The sequence below is a fragment of the Octopus bimaculoides genome, chromosome 20 (genome assembly GCF_001194135.2).
Source record: "Octopus bimaculoides isolate UCB-OBI-ISO-001 chromosome 20, ASM119413v2, whole genome shotgun sequence".
In the NCBI taxonomy this organism is placed as follows: domain Eukaryota; kingdom Metazoa; phylum Mollusca; class Cephalopoda; order Octopoda; family Octopodidae; genus Octopus; species Octopus bimaculoides.
This window is the reverse complement of record NC_069000.1, coordinates 18,997,712-19,023,134: the sequence shown is the minus strand read 5'-3', so window position 1 is coordinate 19,023,134 and position 25,423 is coordinate 18,997,712. Positions and strand designations below refer to the sequence as shown.

Below are 25,423 nucleotides of genomic sequence, written 5' to 3'. Positions count from 1 at the left end.
AGGTTAATTTTAATGTTTTAGTTAGTCTTTTGATATAATGAAGTAACAGTAAAAGAAAAAAAAATCCTTAAAAAGTATCTTTTCTTCATGAATTCTATGCATTTTGAACATTTAACCTGATCTGATTAGTCTTATTTGTTATAATAAACTTGAAATCCATGATTCCTAGGTGCTTATTACTATTGCAGTAATCTATATCCAGAACTATTATACTGAAAAAATTCAGGATTGTACTGCCTATAATGATTTCAAAACAGACATTTTTCCCATGTCCCATGATGCATAACTCTTTGGAAGTTTCACTTTCAATCGCAGACTGACATACTAAACTTTTTGTGTTCTATAAGCTTGATTTTTTTGAGAAACAGTCGTATATATATTTATATATATATACAAAAAATTAATTACTTAAACTAGAAATATTTAATTTGAATGCATTTCCACCAAGAAGTGTATTTTGAATACTTTATCTTTTTACACTGGAAATATGTGATAAAAATTATTTGAATTTGTCGTTTAAAAGAACTTAACCAAACAGTTTCAAAGTTTAAATTCTAGAAAATTGTTATCTATTATTTTGTTTAGCTTTTATATAAATGTTTATTTTTAGTGAAATTGCTAAAATAAACTGTTTTAGCAAACTGATGCAATTCAATATTTGTGAACAATTAAATGCTGATGAACTTGCTTCTATCACCAGCTGATCTTCTTACCTGTGCAGCTTTTTAGTTATTTCGCAGCATCTTTCATTATTCAGTTCAAATATAAACTTTATTTGGTCATTAGTTGAATGTAATTTTACAAAAGCTTACATGTTTCTATTAAAAAAAAAATTCCTTTCAAATTACGTTTTCTCTTTATTAGTGAACAATTTAAATACTAAATAGGAAAGATATGATTTTCTTTTTTCTTTTTCGTTTACTTTAATGGGCAATTTAGTTAACTATAACACAAGAGTCATATGATAAAACATTTCTCATGTGATTTTGTGTGTGTATATATGTGTGCAAATGTATAGGTGTTATTTCTTGGTCTCACTCTATAATTGTGTTCATATATATCATTCTGTCTGCATTATATCTATATACATATTTTGTGTGTGTGAGTGTGCATGTGCACGTGTGTGTGTGTGTGAGAGAACATATTGTTTCTTTGTGAAAACATATATAACTGTGGAACCTTTTGTGAAGCAGACTCTTATGACTAGACAGACTGGCTGTTAGCAACAACAAATTATGTATATTTTTGTCCACTTACTCAGAGATTGTTAGCTCATTGATTGGGGTTTGTCTGACTGTTAGCAGTAATATAATATGCATATACTTGTCTGTCTGCTGTGTGTGACAGTAACCAGTTTCAGACAACCTTTAGTTGGTAACAACTTCCCACCCAGTCTATCTTCATGGCCCCCCCCGCAGTACAAAGTAACTGATCCCAGACTGGTCATTTCCTGTAGCTCCTCATTTGTTTTTTTTTGGTTATTGATGAGCTTGTATGGAATATTATATTAAGATTTCAATACATTTTTATGGTATTTTATTCTGGCCTTATGTATGTTAATTTTTTTTTCTTATACAGATTCCTTTTCTTCCTTATATGTGTGTAATGTTATTACAAGGGGGAGGAGATTATGTTCCAGTCTGTTGCCTGCTGCTAACTAGTCTTTCCACTATGCTGTCTGCCTCAAATATATACTTTCTGCTAGGTTACATTATGATGACATCGTTGACTGTAAATGTATGCCTGAACCTAACTGTCTGGCGAGAGACTTTGGCTGGGCATCTTCATAACTGTCATGGCAGCAACAGTCTGGCTGACTAATTTTTTCTTTTACTTTCTTTCATTTCATTCTTTTCAGCATTACTGAAAAGAGAAATAAAAGAAAAACGATGCTGCTAGAATATTTCTTCACATAGCCAAATTAGTATTCCAATGAAATTTTTTTTTCTTTTTGTTACTGTCCAGTCATTTTGTTACTGATTTGTTTCTCTCCTTTTCCACAAAGTTAATATTTCCCATATCAGTTTTAATAAATACTATCTTTAAAGTGTTTATTTTGATATATGTACTCATATTTCTTGAGAATTTAATAATGCTTAAATGGGAAAATCATTAAGAATCTTGATGATTTCTTGATAGCTTTTTAAAATGCTTTTAGATGCAATTTTTTGTTTATGTTATTGTTACCATTTCGTTTTGGGTTTTGAGTTGAAATAACTTTATGAATCGCATCGAACAGAGTAGTATTTCTTTTCATCTAACTTGTAGAGTTCTTTTAGATTGCAGAAAATGGTTTCGTCATTGAATTTTGTATCATTTTCCTATTGCTTGTCACTCATTCATAAGTTATATTGTTCTTACAGTTCAAGTCATAGTTTTTAACTTGTAAATGTTTTTAAAATCTCATCTTGCTCATTTATGAAGTTCAGAATTATTCTTTGAGTACAATTAAGCTTAATTTTAATACAATTCAGTCTCTTTTATCATTTATGAAGTATTTAAAATTTGAATTTTGTTAGTGTTGTGAAAAACTTTTTTCTTCTCTTTTTAACACAGAAAGTTTGCAAATTTCACTTTTTTCACTTAAGTCTAATAGAATTAATTCCTTTGTGAGGTTGTTGACGTATGTTCTATATGTCTTTTCAATGATGATCTCTCCTTGGATCAATTGGGTTTGTAAGAAATAAGAAATAAAAAGTAGAAAATGAAAGTTATTTTTAGAGATAGGTAATCAGGAGCTCTACTGTTTAAATAACCTAATAGGATTTCAAATGCCAACTTAGAATGCTACTTCTATATCATTATTTGTTGTGAAAAGGCTATCCAGATGTAAATATTTGTATTTGAATACGTTGCCTTACCTATGCTAAAAAAGATGTTTAGTAGCATAAACAAAGTTTTACTTTCTATAAAGGTTGAATTTTAGTAGAATGCAAACTCATATTTTTAAGTCACCAGCTATGTAAAACTATCCTGTAGAGTTGCTTTATCGAATTATACTAACTAGGTGTCATTATTTAAAAAAAACTAAAGTAACTAGATAGCCTGTATGTGGATAAATTGTGAATAAATTTACAATTAGTATTTTCTACATATAAGTAAAACATCTTTCAATTGTTTACATTTTGTATTTACATATATTATGGACTGAAGGTAGTTTCAATAACTTTCCAAAGTATGATTTTTACCAAAAATGTCTACAATTATAACTGATAATTGTCATGCTTTCTTCATCTGACAAATTTGGTTTAAATTTCTATCGCAATTACTTTATAACTGCTATGTCATCATGCTGTTGCCATTTTGACATTCATGTTTCCCTATTAACATTGAATGAATAGATCTGTAGCACAACATCTCATCAATGAAACCCAGTATCCTTATTTACCACTTTGTCTCATCCATTTCCATTCTGTATCAGTATTAGGCACATTTTCACCCACAACTTATCAATCCACTTGTCCATGCCACTATAGTTATCTCTCCTGCATATGTTAGCCAATGCCTTTAATTCTCTCAGTTTATTTACACTGCACCTTCTTTGAAAGTTAATGCTGCAGCTAATTTTCCCCTTCCAAAGCCTGTGCAGCATCACATTTATGTTGCTTTATAGATGGAGAAAAAAGCTTGTTTATTGCCAACAACTCCTGAAACTTGTACTGCTCCTTCATTCTAGTTACTCATCATCATCATCGTCGTTTAATGTCCGCTTTCCATGCTGGCATGGGTTGGACGATTTGACTGAGGACTGGTGAACCAGATGGCTGCACCAGGCTCCAATCTGATTTGGCAGAGCTTCTACAGCTGGATGCCCTTCCTAACGCCAACCACTCAGAGAGTGTAGTGGGTGCTTTTACGTGTCACCGGCACGAAGGCCAGTCAGGCGGTACTGGCAACGATCTTGCTCGAATGTCTCTACACGTGCCATCCGGCACAAGTGCCAGGAAGGCGATACTGTATTTTATTATAACCATTCCTTCCATGAATTTAGTTGACTGTCTATTACTGCTGTCGAGTCTTTTCAATAGCTTATGGTGAGTTGCTTTGCATTAATTACTGCACCAAATACATCACATACATGCAGTGTGTGTGTGTACATCATCATTTAATGTTCATTTTCCATGCTGGCATGGGTTAGATGGTTTGACTGGAACTGGTAAGCCGGAGGGCTGCATCAGGCTCCAGTCTGATTTGGCATGATTTCTACAACTGGGTGCCCTTTCAAATGTCAACCACTCCAAGAGTATAATGGGTGCTTCTTATGTGCCACTGGCATGGGTGCCATTTACATGACACTGGCAACAGTCACAACTGTGATTTCAGCTGGCTTATACATACATACATACATACATACATACATACATACATACATACATACATACATACATACATACATACATACATACGTACGTACGTATGTACATACCATCCTTTATGCTAGAAATCTATATTGCAACAACAATCAGTATTCATTTGCCATCTTCATAATGAGGGGTCATTTTGTAACAGAAATAATTTAACTATCTTTATAAAGCTTGCACATTAGTTTATGTAGAACCTAATATACATATTAGATGCAGACACGGCTGTGTGGTTCGGGAGCTCACTTTGCATCCATGTATTTTGGGTTCAGTCCTAATGCACTTTGGGCAAAGTCTTCCACTTTTATAGCCCCAGGCCAACCATTGCCCTTGTGAGTGAATTTAGTTGAAGAAAACTGTGTAGTAGATCATTGTGTGTGTGCGCGTACCGTTGTCTTTGCTTTCTATTCCCACATTCTTTGGATCAACAAGTGACGATGGTTTCTTTACATCCCTATTATTTAGCACTTTGACAAAAGAGATCAATAGAATAAGTACCAAACTTAACATTGAGTACTGGTGTAGAATTTGACTAAATCCTTTCAGGTGGTGCCCCAGCATAGCTGCAGGCCAATGACTGAAACAAGTAAAAGATAAAAGAAAATAAATATATTGCTTGATACAAACTAAAATGTAATTTATTCAATTATTTTTTCAACTTTCAACTGAATGGGGCATTAAAATAAGTAATTTCAAATATATTTTCAAAACATTCCTTACATTTTGTTTTCTCCACATCCTATGCTTTTGTTTTATATACATTTGATATTTATGAAGGAGATTTTGAAAGTTGCATTCAAAAATGTATAATGAACCTTTTTTTAAGTCATTAATTAGCCATTATTTTCACCTGGGATGTCATTATCATCAGCTTAGCATCCATTTTTACATTTAGGTTATATTTGAAGAGTCAATAATTTATTATCTCTATGTATTGTACTGTTTGTGAACCCCCAGTATTCTCAACTCTCTCTGACTTCTTTACACTTTTGCATTCGCCATGCACCATCCATTTGTTTTTATATGTCCTTATCCATGCAATTATCGTTACATTATCTAAGTTTTTCCCTTAATACATTCCCAAACACCACAATCGAAACACTTGAAACTTTTACATCACTGCATAGAATATTTGTAAACTTTTTTTCTCTTTTATTAATTAGCTAAGTAAACTTACATAGCTTTTTTGTTTGCCCTCTATATATAATGATCATATTTTCCTTCCCTCTTTGCATCTCATACATTTTATAACATTTGTGACTGCACTATTTCAACATTCTGTTGCCAACTGTTTAGCGAGACTCCTATTAGTGAGTCACTTAGAAACACCATTGTGTTCTAAACCATAGGAATTTTCTCTATACAAATAATTTATTTTATTGAGTGGAAACTGGCTCTTACAGAGGCAGCTTTTTTTTTTTGTATGCCCTTCTTTCTAATATATAATTTATAACAGAAACATAGGTTTCTCTTTTGTGATTAGAATTCAATTTTATCCTTAGTTCTCACCTAAATGGCTGGCAACTAATTAGCTGTTTGGTTTCTAGATCCATGATATAAGTAAATTTTCTAGTTGCTGTGATGAATTAATGGAACAGATGAGAAAATTGGCAAGTTCAGAAAAGGAAATTTCATTGTAGCTACAGTGAAAGTGGTTACTGAAGACCTTGGTTCTACAATGGTCCAGTTACTGAAGAGTTTCTGAGTGGGTTTGCTCATCGAGTGAAGTTTTGCCCTGTAGAACTGTTATTCTTGAGTAGCTCCGATCAACTCTGCCCTATGACAGCAAAATGCTTGACAGTAACCTATAGGTACACCTCCCTGCTTTTATTTTTAATCTGGTCCAAGGTCTTGTATACTCCTCTGTGTAGTCTTTGCTGTGGTTATGGTTTGCTATCCAGTCAAGGATACTGTGCTACATGTGATTTATTGAAGTGTTATATATGCTAAATTGGACTTTTAGTTTGTTTGTTTTTTCTCTTTCTTCTTACTTTTAATAAGTTTGATACACAAATATAAGTTTGTTTTCCAGTATTATGTTAGGAGGAGTGATATTGGTAAGACTAGAACTGGTAGCTTCTAATATATACCTAAAAGTAACCGGAAACATTCTCTGTGGGACAAACCTTTTGTAGTTCTAGCTTTTTCTACTAGAAGCAACCCTCAGGCATCGGTTTGCCAACCGGTGCCATCAGGTTGGGTCATACTGTCACAAAGTGCGTCTTTGTTTTGCAGTACTTCTCCCCTGTTCATCAATTTTTGCGACGGCTGAAACAAAGAAACAGTGTGCTTCCATGAAATTCTGTTTTCTGCTGGGGGGAAACAGCAGCCGAAACAGTTCTCATGCTTCAAACAGCTTACAAAGGCGCTGTCATGAGCAAAACACAAGTTTATGAGTGGTTTCTACGCTTTAGGAATGGTCACTTGTTACATGAAGTCCAACTTTGATCGGGACGACCATCAACCGAACAAATGAAAACATCACAAAATTTCATGAACTGATCTTGAAGTACCGTCATGGAACAACTGATGAACTTGTTGATATGACTGGTGTGTCCTGGAGCTCCAGCTAACGAATTTTGAGCAAGGATTTGCGAATGAAAAGAGTTGCAGCAAAATTTGTGCCTCCCTTGCTCACGGAAGATCAAAAGCAGTCAGGACTGAATGCGTGTCGTGAACTGAAAGAACATCTGAAAGTTGATCCGAACCTTTTTTTTTTTAAGGTTATCACTGGTGATAAAAGCTGGTGCTACGGAATTTACAGATGTGGTTGAGGTGAAGAAAAAAACAATGGAGGCATTAAAAGGCATCACTTTGCAAGAGTTCCAACACTGCTTCCAAATAGTGGGAAACGTGTCTGGACCGATGCATTGCTTTAAATGGAGAATACTTTGAAGGTGATAAAAATGTAAACATGTAAAACTAAGTGAATAAAATAATATTGCAAAATTCCGGTTTCTTTTGGGTACCTCTTTGTATTTGGTTTGGCTATATTAAGGAATCTGAAAGAATGTGATAGTACTATCATAGCTATTGAATTTTGTGTTAACATACTATGTAAATCATATGTATATTGTTTGAAAAAGCTGAGAAATTTGACAAAATCTTGTAGATTTCTATTCACAGAGCCTTGGGAATTTTGTTATAGTCTATGGCATTGTCTTAACTTCTTAACCAATATTTGGCATAGGTAGCTGAGTGGATTGTTGAGTATATTTATATATTTGATCAGTAGAGTATATTTATGTATTTGATCAGTATATTTATATATTTGATCAGTAGAATTAAGAATTGATCCCTGTGATTGGTAGCATGACGTGTAATGGAAGATATCTAATTAATGTGAGAAGTTAATAAGTAGCATGTGTTGAATGTTGGTAAAATGCAGTCAAACAGACTATTTAGAAGTTTCTTTCTTTGAAGAGAAATATTTGATGTTCTTTGAGTCTGTGGCATAGTTAAATAAGTGATATGATGCAGTTTGGTTTAGTAGGATTTTGTATTTGATTTGATAATGTAAGATAGGTATGAGATTCGATGCATTTTACATGTGTGTATCACTTCATTATGGAACATTGTTTTCCTTTTTACTCCTACTTTAGTCTTTGTGAGAAAAAGCATGAAAGCCTAAAAGTGATAAGTGTTTTGTTTAAACAGTTACTGGCTATTAAAGTAGTTGGGCAATTTAATCCAAGTGGCAATTATTCAAGAAGTAGAATACTTTAATGACTATTACTTCAATTCCTGTTGCAATGTTACTCTTGCAAAGCATTTTTTTTTTCTGTATGTATAGAAAATAACATTCTTTTAGTGTTGTTAAGTATCAACAAAGACTGACATTGTCTAAACCTTTTCATCCACTATAAACATCACACCCTACTAATCATAGGATCTTCCTTATTGTACTGATTCAAAAGGATCAAAGGTCCTTCTTAAGCCATAGGCTCATAAAGCTGCTTTCTCAGATTCTGTGGTGTATATGTCCACCCCTCTCTTGACCAGCACAACCAGTCTGTTGCAGGATTACTCATTTTTATCAGCTGAGTGGACTGGAGCAATGTGAAATGAAGTGTCTTGCTCATGAACACAACACATCACTTGATCTAGAAATCAAAACCATAATTTTACAGCCATGAGTGCAACACCCTAACTACTAAGCTACACACTTCTAATTAGTGCTGATTACATTACCCAAGTGTGTTATTATTATTGTTTCAGATGTGTGTTAAATTTAAATAAGTCAGTGTTACACTTGAAATGTGGGAGCTCTGGTAACCATATTGTTATCATCACTACCCTCATGGTGTGTATAGTCTAGAAAATAGGTTATTATAGGCTATACTTTTGTAAACATGTTTACAAATATTTAGTGAGATTGAAACAACAAAAAGTCCTCATGATTAAAGTTTTCAGTTTTTTTTAAATAGAATATCTTTGATATTCTGTAGATTTAATTCTCGATTATAAATTAATGTTACTTTGCTTTATCGTATATATAATGAATCTTTTTTTTTTTTTTTTTTCTGTTATAACTTTGACAAGCTGAATAATTTATGTCCTTGGAGGATTAAGTGTTGCAATGATAAAGGGTAGATACATCTATAAAATATTATCAAAGTTATACACTAGTTAAATTAGTGTTAGCATACTTAATGCAAGGTGCATTTTCAAGCTAATTCAAAGTAGTTATGTAGTGAGTCAATGAATGATTTTTTTTTTTCAATTTATCTGCAAGTATGGGAGAGAAGTATGGGCATGTTTTGGTCTTATTTTGACCTCCTCATAGAGAGCACAACCATCACGCTACTGTCCAGGGTAGTGAGGAAAAAGAACATGTACATGTGCAAGGCTGTGCACAGATTGGTGTTAGGAAATAGAATCGTAATGAAAAGTTATATCAAAGTAAAATTCTTACAGATATTTATCGCTTGTTTATATTAATTAGCACTATTCTTTCAGTTAAGAATTTGTTTATAATTTAATGTACCAAACCCCACAAAATTATTATTTCTATTATTACTGTCAACAGACTTACTTCTCCTTCCTTAAACATTACTATTAAATACAACTTACCTAAACTTCATAATTTTTATAATCCACTTGTTAAAGTAGGTAACTGAAGAATTGTATGATGTAGAGGCTAACATTTCTAAGATAGGACTTCAAATGTTAGTCTTTCTTCCAAGTTGTATCTCACAGATGCTCTTGGATGCATCATCGTTGATGTTTGTGGGTCTTTCAACACCAGACTCCAACTGGGCTTGATCAAGTCCCAGCTTGTATGCTATCTAATGGCTTTCTTGGCTACTTCAATCATGGAATGTATGGGCCTTTTTGCTGCACCTGTAACTCCAAGCCAAGTTTGAGTTTTGCAGAGTGAATGCAACACAAAATTCCAGCAGCCTATTTCAATTACCTTGCAATGAGCCCACCACCCTTGGCTTCTGTACTGCTCTACTAGCTCAGAGTATTTGGCAAGATTTCTTTCATCAGTTCTTCCTAGGGCACTGTCAATTCCTACATGATCACCTGTTTGGTGGATTTTGAGATGATAGCTATGTTTGGGTAGATGTCATTGGTATGATGTGCACTTGGAAACCCTCAGATCCTCTCAGCTACCGATTCTGGGGCTGCAGAAAGTAAGCACAGTTGTTGATGTTTCAGTAAACCAGGCTTCTCTCCAGCTTTGAGAAAAGTGTTCTCTCTTTCCTGGGATGATGTTAACTGGACTGAATAGCAGTTGTTACCATCTGTGCAATCACCTAGATCACCTGGCCATGTCACCAGTAATAGAGGTTCGTTAAGGCTCTGGGCTAACTATTGAAGAGATGGTGTAGGGTCCCTCTTTTAGTACATAAGGGACAGGAGGTGCTTTACTTCTATATCATTTTGCAACCCAATAATGTAAATTTCTTGTTTTATTCTTTATCCAATTCTTTCTGGTACAGATTATTGTTCGCCTCCTAACCATAATAATATATTATTTATATATAAATATATTGTTTTGTAAGTGATGAACAAATAAATAGACATCCATATTTCTTTTGAATTTCTTATAAATTTGTTTTTAGATTTTATATAAAGTGAGCAATTTTCACTGTGATATGATGTTTTTAATAAAAAATCTTGTTAAATAATGAAGAATGGGGATAGTATTGTTTGTTTTTCTGTTGGATGAACTTTTTAACTCACAATTTTGTATTTCCATTAAAGAATTTTATTTTAGATATTGTTTTGAGATAGAAGCATTTACTAGTATGAGCTTATGACAGTCTCTTTAGAAATTTATACATGAATAACAATTTGTTCACTCTCTCCATCATATGAAATTGTTTTAGATGAAATATTTTATCTTCATTTTTTTTCCTTTTCAGCTTGTACCACTTCACGCTTACAAAAAGCAGAAAACCCAAGGGTAAATTGGTAAGTTCAATATTTTTCACACTAAACCTTTTTGCCACAATAACTTAATGATATATTTGATTTAATGTTAAAAGGATAGTTTGCTTTTTTTTTTTTTTTCCCCTTCACCTGCTTCCATTGTTACAACCTTTTCTACTTTAGGCTCTACTTTAACAATCCTCCACCCCAGTTATAAGTGATATAAAATTATATTTCAAGATATTCTTTTTAAATTCGCTCCACTTTCTTTTTAATAGTTTCTTAATTTCACAACAATGCATTTTCAGTTAACGTTTGCTTTCAGAATTTCTTTTGGCTTTTTATATTTAAGTTTTTGCTGTTTATTTTCTATTTTTTTAAAATCACTGGTAATGATATTGTTTCTACAAATTAGAATAATTCTAAGATGTACTCTTATTTCTCCTCTAAAACTATTTCTCTTTTATATTACTAAAAATTTATTGTGGACTGCAATTAGGAAAAGTAGAATCTCACCGTTTTTATATTGGAATTTAATAGATCTGAACTTACATCACATTTCTTGAGAAATTATGTTAATATTAAGAAAACTTAAAAAGCACTTGGAAGCATAAGACATGTTAAATCCATTTGAAATTGACGGGAAATATTTGTTCCCAATGAAATAAATAATTCATCATTCTATATATCATTGAGTCAGGATTAATGACAGAGTGAAGTAGTAGTGGTTATTGTTGAATAAACCTTGAGCTTATCAGGTGGGAGACGAAGATTAATAGCAAAGAGTGGATGGCCATGGTTTGAGAGCAAAATCAGACTGAATCGTAATAATATATATAAAAAAAAAAAGCCTAATGATTTTGTTTTTATTCAAATTTTGGACACCCCCCAACTGTATAATTTAAGACTTATGACCTTTGAGGGTTTCTATATGCAGTCAATTTATTCCTTATTACTTTTCGTGGTTTAAATACGACTGAAATACATGTAACTTCAAATTTTGATCTTATAGAGACTGAAGTGATTATTAATTCAGGGTTCTTTAAATAAATAGATATTTACAGTAACTTAATAAATATTGGTGGTGAAATCAGTTGTAACAGTAGTTAGCATATAACGGTTGACTTTAGTTTCTCTTTACAATTTAAATACATTATTTGTCATTCCATAATAGTGAACGTTTACACTTCAATCAGTCTGCATATGCTTTTATTCTTTTAATGGTTTCAGTCATTGAACTGCAGCCATGCTGGATCCCTATCTTCTAGAATTTTAGTGGGTCACATCAATTTCTGATACCACTTATTTTATTGATATTTGTTTTTCAAATGAATAAGTTTCTTTTTGATGTAAAAGGGTTCAACTTGATGTGTTGTTTTAAACTAGTGCTTGTGGACACAGACACACGTGCACACACCATAATTTCCATCTACCAAATTATTTTCATAATATATTGGTCAAGCTAAGACTACAATGTAAAATACCCAAATGCCCATAGCCACAGACGTCTTAACCACACAGCTATGCCTGCTCTCTATGTGGTTCATGCAATCATTGTAACTTTACAAATATTCACAGTAAATGTTAATCTGGACTAATTTATATGCAATGTATGTAATTACATTTAATCAGCCCACCTCTCTGTCTTTTGTCATTCTAAGATATTTTTATTATAATGGAACTTACGTAAAGATAGTTATATGTAACTGAAATAATGCTAGCAATTTCCTCACCATCTATTGCACCTTCTCTAAGTAACTCATCCCTCACACCATCTCATACACCAACCTTTGTTCTGAAAGAATGAAATAGAAAGTGTAAAAGAAGAGAGAAGAGTTGTTTATTGGCAAACAAGAGTTTTGACTGGTCTCAATAAGGAAGCCAGTACATGGCTGCTTGATCTGCTGGAAATCGCAACCAGATCTTCAAATTACACCCTTCTATCTTCAATAATGTATTGGAAATGCAGTCTTGATGTGCAAAAAGACAGGATAGTCAGGATGAGAATGCCTTTTATTTTAGGTCTGTTTGAACATGGTTGTGTTGATATAAACAGTAACAACAAGCATGTTTGCATTGAACCAAGTTTACTTCTAGTAATTAGAAATAGTAGCAAAATTTCCCTCAACACACACACACACACAAACTACCATCTTAAATTAGGAAAGGCGACATTAGATAATGTAGACTTGTATATGAAAAAAAGATGAAGTAATAATGATATAAACTAGGAGTATAATTATAGGCATTTATCTGTTTAAGAATTAGGATTATTTACAGTCTAGATATATTTATCTCCCTTGTTAAATAACCATAACTAAACTTATTTCTTCAATATACTGATGGAATGTAACATTATAGATTTTCTTTTAAACCCTGCAAATCCCTCTCTCAGCTTATTTCTTTCCATGCAGTGTATGTGTGTGTGTGTCACAAAGAGAGGAGGGACTTTAAAAATATTTTTCTGATAGTTCACAAAATGTTTTGGTTACATTTTCAAATATGGTGCATGGTAAGAATAATAATTTATCACCTTAACTATGTACATACTCCTGTATTTTGTGTATGTGAACAATACAGCTGTATTGAACCTCTAGTGCTTGTTCAGGAAATGTTAGCAGTAACTGCTATACTAAGTTTGTGTGTAATGTTGTCAGACGGAGGAAATAGAAATAATACTTATTTATCAGCTGTTTCTCAACTATCAAACAGTATGAAAACTTCTATGTAAACACTTGACCTACTAAAAATAGTGACCAAATTTCTCTGAAGTTACATCTTACCATCTTTAAAAAGACTTAGTGGGTAATGGAATCTTAGAATACTGTGTCTGAATTAAAGATTGGACAGTCATAGTTGAAATGTCTTTGTTATAAGTCTGTTGGATTAGTGTTAACCTAAGGCTAAAGAATAACACCTAACAATCAATTCATACTTTTGACCCATGTCATATTCTTGTCTCTCTTATAAAGCAATTAATGGGTGTAATGTAGTCACTACTCTTATAGTCTCTTAAATTATTATTATTTATCCAATAGACCACAACTAGTAAATCTTCTAATTTACTGCCATTGCATTATTATTGGTTATCATTTTTTGCTTGATTTCTTTTGCCCATTTCAAATTTTCCATTCTGTTATGACATCACACGAATAAATAAATTTCAAGATTTGAGCATTGTTTAAAAAACTCAAGGGTTACAAAAGAATTGTCAATAGATATGTGACTGGAGTTCTTACTGATCTAGTATTTATCTAATCCAAATTAACTGTTTATAACTCTTTTGATTTCAAAGGCTGAATTTGTGTAGTGTTCTCTTAGAAAGAAGCTCTCATACTTGGCATATATTTTGTTGAAATCTAGTACCAGCTGGTTACACTTAGCACATAACTATTTATATATCTTTTACAACTGACCTCCATCTGGGAGCCAATCAACTGCTCTATTGATTTGTGTGTGTATATGTGCATGCATAAACATGTGCGCACACACATACGCACGCACATGCGCTTTCTATTAATGTTCAAAGTTCAAGCTGTGGCATGTTAATTTAACAGCATAAAGTAATATAATGTGGTCTTTGCAATTAACTGTTAGTTGTACATTATTGCACTTACTTTCTTCTGGTATTTGTTTTTCATTTTATTTATATTTTGAAACATTTTATTATTTTAGGTTTGGTTTTTATTTCGTTAAATATTTATTCCCATTTTGGGCTCATAATTATACTGATATTTGATCATGATGTCTAACATTTTAAATTCCAATCTACCTCCAACAAGCCAGATTTTGGTCTAATTATACCTTTTCATTGGTCTATCACATGTTGGCTACCTTTGGTCTCTCTCTTATTTTTTGGATTAGAAGCTACCAGTCACGATGCAGAGTAGTTTTGTTAATGTCTCCCATACTCTTCCTTCAGCACAGTATACTGCTGTTTTTCTAACAATATATACATTATTGTGAAGATGATAATATGATTCACTCTTCCTTAACATTCTGGTCACCTAAGCACCTTACACTGTACATGCTTTATGAATGATGGCTTGAAGATTCAATCATTACACATCAAGGTAATCAATACCTCACTTTCTCTGGTGATGAATAACACACAACTAAAACTACTAGTCTTTACAAATGCCACACTTACACACTTTTATGATCTATTGCAACAATCCCCACACCTAAAAATTGCTAAACCAATATCACTAAGACTAGGATTCCTCTTTAGCGCCAGGAAATTCTTCAGATGTTAACCACCTGCAAAGCTCATTTAAAGACCTATATAACAGCTGTGTTGCTGCGAAATATATAAATGTCCTAAACTGCATTTAAATGAAGGATTTTCAGTTCAGAGTGTCAAAGATTCTATCACTGATTTCAACCACCAGCTCAAAGATTTGATAAAGGTGATGGGAGAATGAAAGACATGATTGAAGAAGATACTATACCAGCTACAAATATTTAAGGGTTCCATATATGTAATAGAGTGAACTGTAAACATTGGTCAGCTGAGATTATCCGTGCAATTAGTAAACAAAAATTCCTTCTAGAGAATGTTCAAAATCTTAAATCAACAAGCACTGGTAACAACTCTAATAAGAGCTAATCTAAACTTTTGTACAATATCAACCTTGCAGATTGGAGTGGAACTGGCCTCCCAAACCAACTGTTGACAGCAGCCTTTCCCTCATGTATGTGCGTACATACATACACACACACACACACACACACACACACACACACACACACACACACACACACACACACACACACACACACACACATATTAACATGTACATACACACATGATTCGATTTAGCCAACTTTGTAGAATATGTTTTGCTGAGGAGGTCTGATACAGCTGACATTTGACTTTGAAGACCAGATGTACTCCAATATTCAATTTCTGTACTGTCAAAAATCTTTGATCCACTGGTCTTCTTGCATCATCTCCTTTGGGAGTTTAGTCTACTAAAAGCTTAGATAATCTCGGTGGATTGAAGTTTTTTAACTTGCTATAATTTCTAATATCAGTTGTTTTTCCTCATCTTTTTACTACTCAACTGCACTTCAAATAGAACTTGGTACATTGAATAAGTTTATTTCTTTCTAATGGTTGCAATTCTTTTTACTGAATCTGTTTTACTTCTAAGCAGCATTATACATTTGACACCTGCATTATACAGGTTTTTTTTGTCTGGTTTATATATATATATATATATATATATATACTAATTGAGATTAGAGTTATTTAGATTTACCCTGGTCAAAAGGGGTGGTTGTGACTATAAGTCACTATAAGAGAGAGTTATGATGGTGGAGTTATCAACTAAGTATATAGTGAAAGTAGTGAAAAGATCTAGGATAGGTGCAGTCGTAGCTATGTGGTAAGAAGTTTGCTTCCCAGCCACATAGCACTTTGGGCAGGTAGGTCAAGATCCTGCGGGAAACTGAAAGAACGTGTCTCTTAATGTTTATACTTATGTTCCCCACTCCCTGTTTGGCAACTGGTATTAGTTTGTTTATGTCCTTGTAACTTAGCAATTCAGCAGAAGAAACTGATAGAATTAGTATCAGGCTTTTAAAAAAAGTATTGAAGTCGATTCACTTGACTAAACCCTTCAAGGTGGTGCCCCAGCATGGCCATAGGCCAGTGTCTGAAACAAGTAAAAAAAAATGTTTAGAGAAAAGTATGCAATTGTTATTAGAGCATATTCTTTATGTTTAAATTTAGAAGTAGTAGGGATTTACTTAGATGTTTTATACTAGTCCCATATGTTTTTAAGTATTTCTTGCTTGGTAAAAGCTTATTCTTGATTAAATACGGAGAAACTAACACACAATAAAGGGAGATAATTAGGCAATTTAACATTTTCTCTTGGTTGCTGTTTTGTGTACAAGTTAGTCAGTCACTGATCTGTCAGGTTTTCTTTCATTCAAATATATTACTCCCCCCATATATCCTTAAAAGAAAAAGGAAAGAAGAAAGTTACATGATAGGATTTTTTTTGTTTTTTTAAAAGGAAATGTTCTTAAAACTATTGTAAGATATAATGTACTAATGAGTGAATAATCACCAAACTTGTTAAAAATATATATTCTATAATTACTTTGGCTTTTGATTTTCTTTTAAAATTATTTAAAAGTAGCTTTTATATGAAATTTTATAAATCAATTACTCTATTTTAATGGTATAAAATCTTAAGCTATGCACTTTATTATAATCTATTGTAATAATAATGACTGGCCCTGTCAGTTTGTCATGCACACATATGCTGGTGCATGTGCACACATGTATGTGCTGGTACATATGCACACAAACACACTATTTCATTGATCTCTGTTCTGTCCATGGTGTTGTATCTGCCAGCACAATACTCTCTCTCTCTCTCTCTCTCTCTCTTTGTCAGTGTGTGTGTGTGTGTACATGTTTAATCGTCTTTTAGTGAGGAGGAAAGGCAGTGCCCATGACCCTTTACAAGGTCTTTGATAAGAGAGAAGAAGAAAGGCGTCATCAAACGAGAGATATAACCTGAATGCTTGCAATGGGGTGAACTTCTAGAGGGACTCAAAGCTCAAGTGGTATTGAGTCTACCACCGAAATGTGGGATTTCAATTCGAATTGTAGTTCTGGAATAAATACGAGCAACCCAGCCTGATGTTCTTACAGTTCTACTAATCCATTACTCTGGATTGCTTTTTTTTTTTTTTATTAACTCAAAAGATGAAAGGTGAAGTTAAACTTGATGGGATTTGCACTCAGTGCAAAGAAACAGAACAAATACTACAAGGCATTCTATCCAATTCTCTAACAGCTGTACTAATTCAACTAACACCTCCTCCACACACACACAAACACTCAGGTACCTTGTAGCATTCATTCTGACCCTTTGGGATCAATATTATCGCTCTCTCTTTATCTCTCTCTCTCTCTCTCTCTCTCTCTCTCTCTCTCTCTCTCTCTCTCTCTCTCTCAAAGAAATTGATTGTGGTTTAATCTGAAGGTTTGTGGAGAGGGATGGGCTTTTTCAGATTTAGATCCCCAAGAAACATTATATATTATGACTAGTGCTATCTTAAGGTAGGTGCTCTGGCTGTTGCAGCACCACACCCCAGGAGGTATATGAGCCCATTAATATAATTTGATTAAATATTAGTAGTAGTGAGGTGGAGCCTACTTTTGGGGGTACAGCATCTTGGCTTAGAAGTATGTTTATAATGTTTTGTGTGTGTGTGCACATGCACAATATTATTCATTTAGTTCATTAAATGATATTTTTGTTACATAATTTTTTTTGTAACAGGCATCAAAAGTTTAAATTGTGGAATTGACTAAACAAGTATTCTTTAACCATCAGTTGTTGTTGATGATTTAGGAGAAAAATTTTGTAGCTGGTTTAGCCTTTCCGTTACTAATTACTGTCTCATATAGCAACATTTACAATTATTTTTTTTAGTTGAACTGAAAATAATATTTCTCAGCCAAAGACAACAGCTGTAGAACAGTACACACATAGATAATTTTATATTTTTGAATAAGTCCAAGACAGTTTTGTATCATATATGCATGTATGTATGTGTGCTGGCATTTCGAATGACATCCAGCTGTAAAAACCTTGCCAAAACTGACCTCACCTATGCTTGTGCCACATAAAAAAGCACTCAGTCCACTCTGCTAGGTGGTCGGTGTTAGGAAGGCATCCAGCCGTAAAATCCCTGCCAAAACAGACACAGAGGTCTGGTGCAGGTTCCTGTCAAACCATCCAATCCATGCCAGTATGGAGAGCGGACATTAAGTGATGATGATGATGATGGTGTGCGTGTATATATATGTTTATGTGTGTCATTATATATATATATATATATATATATATACATATATATATATATAATAATTTTCCAGAGGATGTAGCAACTGTTATATATATATATATATATATATGAATTGATGAATTTCTTAGTTATGACCCATAAACCAATTATGCTATTGCATGATCTAATTATCTCAGTATATATTAAATCTTTAACTCTTCAAGTTGCCTCTTTCCTATTACTGAGCAACAGTCATGATATCATTTTATGTCATTGAGTTCAGGCTACCATTTTTAATTTTACTAACTCACTACTTAGCTGGGATGAAAACATAAAGTAAAAGCTATTAAGAACTTCAATTTTATCCATACCATATTGTGATGACTAAGTAACTGAACATTGAACTAAATTTCATTCAGCAGTGACTCAACAGTTACATGTCAACTTAACCCATCCAATGCACAGTTTAACAACCACTGATATAGAGTATATAGCTTTGTTTAATATTACTCTAGGTTTAAATTCTCTGCAGACAGATTTTCTTTGAAGAATATCAGTTTTATTTGTGAAGGTTGTAACCTTTACCCAGAAAAAAAAAAGAAAAAGCAATTATCTTCATGATAATAAGAATTTAAGCAGTATATTTTTAAAAGATATCAATGTTTCAATAACTTTCAGAAAAAAAGCTGTTTCACATAACGACTATGATGAGTTTCATAATTGATTAAAAGAATTTGTTGGAATGCGAAATATGTAAATTTAGTGAATATAATATTTACAAAAATGGAATTGCTATATCTCACATGCATACTTGCACATACTCATGAAGAATCAATGTTGTCCAAGAGGTAATCCAATGGTATAACATAATTCAAGAATTAAAAGTACTCCAAAGTATTGGTCAGATTAACAATATGGCTTAGTGGTTAGGGTTTTGGATTCATGATCATAAGATTGTGGGTTCAATCCTTTGACTGGGTACTGAATTGTATCCTTGGGCAAGGCACATCATTTCATATTGCTCCAGTCTACTTAGTTGAAAATGAGTACCATCCAACCAACCAACAAACTAGCCAATCAAGTGTTGGTGCAACCCTTTTCCCCATTAGCTGTCACACCTTCAGTGTTCCACTGGGACAAGGGAAGGAGGGAAAGAGGGAGTTCTGTGTCTGCTTGTAACTACATAAACACCAGAAGAAATTACCAGAAGTCTGATACAATCAACCAAGTCATACTAGCTTGCAGATGACAGCTAAGTAAAGCATGTGTGATCGTGTTTGTGATCATCATCATCTCTGTGGCCCATGCTTACATAGGTTACAGAAATTGTTGAGGCAGATTTTTTCTACAACCAGATGCCCTTCCTGTCACCAACTCTCACCTGTTTGCAATCAAGTTAATAATTTCCCATGGATAACTGGAAACAAATAACATCACTTGTATGACAGTGGTACCTGTGTAGAGTTGTCATGTGATGTCAAGACAACACACACGTGCGATGAATTTCTTTCAGTTTCCATCTACTATATCTACTCACAAGATTTTGGTTAGCTCAGGTCTCAGATAGAAAACATTTGCAAAACCACATAGTTGAGAAGTAGTCTTCTCAACCACACAGTTCCACCTGCATTTACAGCCATAACTCTATGTATGTGTGTGTATATTTATTTATATATATATATAGATATATATAATCATTATTTTACATCCATTTTCTATACTGGTATGGGTTAGCTGATTTGACTAGATCCAAGTCAGTTCTTATTAGAATTACAACCCTCCTAGATAGGTCAGTAGTACACTTCTTGCTTAGGTGTCGCAGTTTTGCCATGGTTTCTGTAGTTGTATATCCTTCCCAATATCATCCATTTTACAAACTGTGCTGGCTGCATTTTCTTTTATGGCACTAGCACTAGAGAGGTTGTCATACCTTTGGCAAGACTAAAGAGTTTTTCTCAATTGTGCATTGTCTCTTCTAGGTTTGCCAACCATTTTACAGTACCTAGCTGCACCAACACTAATGAGGTCACCTTGTAACTTACAATACTTTAGACTTGTGAGCCCTTGCAACTGAGAAGCAGAATGGGAGAGAGAGCATGATGATTTTTGTCGGTATGGAATGAGGTTAAAAGTATGATGAGAGGAAAAGATTTATTGTTGTGAGAGGGTAGTAGTGGAGTGACAAAGGTAACAATGTTGAGTGTCAGGTTTTAGAGAGTTACAAGGATGATAGATTCAGTTGAATAAGAGGAGATCATTGCTGTCCCTCATAAAGATAACATGTCCAAGAAATTAGATAGAAGAGAGTGTAGTAACAGAAGTATCTAGAAAGGTGGGTGAAAGTTGCAAGAATGTGGGTGATGGTTAGAAATATGAGTAGAGGTGGTCTTAGCTAAATAGGAGTGGAGGTGGTCTGAAGTAAATGGGAGTGAAGGTAGTTGATGGTAAAAAGAGATAAAGGTGGCTGATAGTAAATAGGGGCTTAGAAGTGGTCAATGGTAAATATGGTTTGGGTTGGTTGATGGCAAATGTGAAAGATAGCCAACAATAAGAATGGCTCGGAGGAGAGGAAGTGATGGCTGATAGTAATGAAAGGGTAATGTTATGTAGAAGCAGGTTCTGCTTTCATTAATTAGTTTCATATTATGCAGATACAGGAGTGAGTGAAGAGGGATGAACAACAGGAAAATGAGACGGGGAGGCAAATCTAGAATTTACAGGAACATATTAAATGAGGGTCCCCAAATATGAGCATGCATATACACAAGTACTTTATCTTCATCATCATCATCTCTATTTTCATGTTTGTATGGATCAGATGACAATACGTTTTCTATGGCCAGATGTCTTTCCTGTTGCCAATCCCCACTTGTTTCCAAGTGAGATAATAATCTCCCAGTCTATCGGGCAACAAACATCTCAGACATGTTTACATAACATTGTATGAACAAGCCCTTTTGTTTACAAAGATTGTGCAGCATGTCAAGACCTGTCATAAAGCTTAGATGTGCTTTCATGGTGAACTACAAGCAAACCACAATGTTAGCAAAGCCATTGTTTACAATCAACAAATGATCACATGTGTAAGCAAGAGAAATATAATCTTATGCAAAAACAAACGCACACAGACATAAAGTTTTGTACGATAGGCTTCTTTTACTTTCCATCTACCAAATAATTTACTCTCAAGGTTGACCACTACCATCATTTCCAACATAGCTTTCACCATGCATAGGTTCCATCTACTTCAAACACCTTGCATGTCTTTATATATATATATATATATATATATATATATATATATATATATATATATATATATATATATATATAGCTTTCATTTTCTAAATACTTCACATGCTCGTCTTATCTCTTGAACACTACATCTGATTTTTTTTAGGCCTAGATTTTCTCTGTACTTCATTCATGCATGGTGGCATAACATGTCCAACAGATCATTCTTGTTTCATTTCTTTCTAGTCTTTGCAAGTCCTCTACATTCAAGGCCAATATCTTACTGTTATGCAGTATTGCAGTTCATACCCAAGCATTATAAAATCTGCATTTTACTTTGAAGGAGAAACATTTTGTTGACAAGTGAGTTAATAGCTACTTGGTCTTCCCATCATGTGAGGTAATCATACTTCTCACATGCACTTTGGTGTTTATTGCCCCTGCATAACCATCTTTAATTCCACTACAACTCTTGTACATTTATGGTTTACATTGGGCATGCTGTATAGAGGTCCTACCTACATTTTTCTGTATACCTAGGTCATTGCCTAGGTCATACCCTTGAAATCAAAATACTGCCTATTTTTCTACTTACTAATGCTTTAGTCTTTGCTCAAACAACTTTGAAGTCTTACCTAAATACACACACACACACACACACCATCATCATCATCATCATCATCATCATCACTGTTCAATTTCCACATTTAATGCTTTCATGGTCAGATGGAATTTGTTGTGGCTAAGTTTCTACAGCCAAATGTTCTCCCTGTTGCAGCCCTCACCTGTTTCTAAGCAAGGTAATATTTCCCCATTGCCAGATACAGGCTCTTATGGAAGACTGGAAACAAACAACATCACTTATATGAGTGATGCTTGTTTACAATTGTCACATGCTGTCAAGACAAGGGTACAAGCAAATGTGCAGGTGCAGGCATGCACACACAAACACACACTATATACAAATACACACACACACACATATCTGGACACGAGTGGTTGAACTAACAGAAGAAAATAATACTCAGCTCCACATTACTTATGGTTTTGTGAGCATAAGACACATTGATTACATCAGATGTTCAGGAAAGAGTGGGGAAAGTTTGACAAATTTAAGATTACTTTTAATTATTTAAGTCTCCATTGTTCAGATCACATGATTGTTTATGGTCTCAGTTATTGTTAAGTTCACATGGTGCAGACAAGATGTTAGTGTCAATTTGTCAACATTCTGCAGGAATATAAGTATTCAGTGGCATCAATTCTTTACATTGGACACTGCACATAGTAGAGTAGGCAAAATGTTGGTGTCATTCAGTCATCATTCTATAAAGTGTGGTATTTTAGTGGCAGAAGTTACCAGGTGGGAGGTGACCAATTTGATGGTACTGTGTTACAAATGAAATTGCATGACCAACATGGTGCAGCTATATTGTCTATAAGCACCAGAAATTGTATAGTGTCACATGTGGGTCACATGATACATCCAGATTATCAGTTCTTGAAAGCTTGAAGGTCATTGACAAAGCATATTTCTAGTGACAACAATTCTATAGGTAACTTTTTTCCATTTAAGGATATTGTAGGCTGGTGGAGTATGTGCAGTTTTTCATGGAGGCAGAGTTGACAATTATGAGCTTTAGGTATGTAAGGAGAGTGTCTGTCAAGGATGTTCCACATTGGGGAAGTAATTTTGATGGTCCTGAAGTCTCCAGATGAAACAAGACAAGGATATGGAGTTTCCCCTGTCCCTTCACATGAAGGAGTGCATGTATCTTCCTGCTGTAGATCATAGCTTTTCAGAAACAGGATCCTTACAATGGACAGTCAGTAAAATTTTGACACTTACCAGTTGAAATTTTGGGTGAAGACTGTCTCAATATGTGCTTCCATCTTGTGTAGTGCACAATGTTAGAAGCAATATTACATTAGCATGAGTAGGTAACCTTGACATTATGGGAATTAAAGATTTTATGATATCTATTGGTTCTTAGGAAATATTTTTTTAATTACTGTTGGAAAACTAGCTATCGTGGTAGAAACTTCCAGATTGATGAGTTGAATTAAATTTCTTTTTCTAACCTTCCTGGTTTGAGGATGAGACTTGGCATCCTCCATATTCACTAACTTCTCAATAGTTACTCCTTGTTGGAAATCTCTCTGTCCACAAGTAGATATAAGATTCTTCTATATAGGCTCATTTCTGGTGTTTTATTCTATCTTGACATCATATACTATCGATATTGCCTGTTAGTTACTACCTAGAAGGCAGTTCTCACAAATTCTGAAGTTGCCTGATCTCTGGTGGCCAGCTGTTTGCATATCTCTTCCATTTAGTTTTGTGTGTGTGTGTGTGAGTATTTATGTATGTCTGTATATATGTATGGTGACCATATTTGAGAGCAGTAGTTTAGGTGACTGAGAACAAAATGTTCTCCACAGGACTAACAATGATTTCCATTTTCCCTTTTTTGAGAATCCAACCAGCCTGTTGTTTACTAACTGTTACCCTCTTAGTAATATGGACATGGAATGATGCATCATTAGTCATATTGATTCCTAGATCATGCATTAATTGTGACTCAGGGATTGCAATGCCCCTTTTTCTGTGTATTCTGATTGCAGTCTGTCTGTGGGCTGATGTCAGAGTACTTCAAAATTTTTAAGAATTAAACTTACTGATTTTTTTCTTCAGCTCACATTTGGGTCTTTCTATACTTTTGCATTACCTTCAGAATTTTTGGCTGCCTACAATATGTTTTTTGATTCAGCATAGTTCATGTGAGTGGTTGACTGGATAACTAAGGACATGTCTGAGTCACTGCAAATAGTAGTGGTCCCAGTATTCTGGGGGACTCTGTTTAGAATTTATGTCTCTTCTCAGAGCATTATTGGCTGCACCTGCCTCACTCATACCTTTTTAAAATGCAGTTACTCTCCTAGTTTTCCAACTATGAGGTCATGCAAATTGTGACATAACATTCCATGATCAACTTGTCAGAAGCCTCTGCAAAGTCAGGATATATCACAACCACAGTTAAATGTCTCAATGGCTGTTTCATTACTCAATCATAATGCTGTAGTAGTTATGTAAAGCTGCTCCTTCATGGATGGAATCTGTACTGTATGTTAGGGAGCAAGCCATATTCTTCTCAGAACATGATCACTTTCCTTCTAACAATGCATTCCATGACTTAGCTGTGTGAGGTCAGAGAGATGAGCTTGTAATATTTTGCTTCTGCTCTCCTTCTTCCTGTGTGGTTAGGGCATATTATACCTTCATTTAATTGTCTTAGAAGTTTGTCATAGGCAAGGAATCTCTGGTAAAGCATCTGCCATAATTTTGTGAGAGCCTTATGTAAATAAGAGTTGCCTCTTTCCTGTGCAGTGTTGAAGAATTCATCAGGTTTATTTATTTGCATATCTCTCAGTGGGGCAGTGAAAACACTTTGAGATTATTTATTTTGTATGTCACATATCCTTTGGGATCTGCTTTCAATAAGCTATAGTGGCCAGATTTTGTATTGCTTCCTGGAAGATTCTCTTGCAAATTTGTTGATGGCCTTAGGGTTCATTTTTATATTTGCAACAGCCCTGGTTTTTCATCACCCCCCCCCCACACACACACACAC

The 25,423-nt window shown here is 34.0% G+C and overlaps 1 long non-coding RNA gene across 5 annotated transcripts in view; it reads left to right on the top strand.

Moving 5' to 3' along the window:
- Positions 1-25,423, top strand: part of LOC106868233 (uncharacterized) — a 274,184-nt gene that overhangs the window by 126,297 nt on the left and 122,464 nt on the right. For all 5 annotated transcript variants that reach the window (XR_008266388.1, XR_008266391.1, XR_008266387.1 and 2 more), the window contains one exon: positions 10,736-10,784. This is a non-coding gene — a long non-coding RNA (uncharacterized LOC106868233). The remainder of the gene's footprint in view (positions 1-10,735; positions 10,785-25,423) is intronic.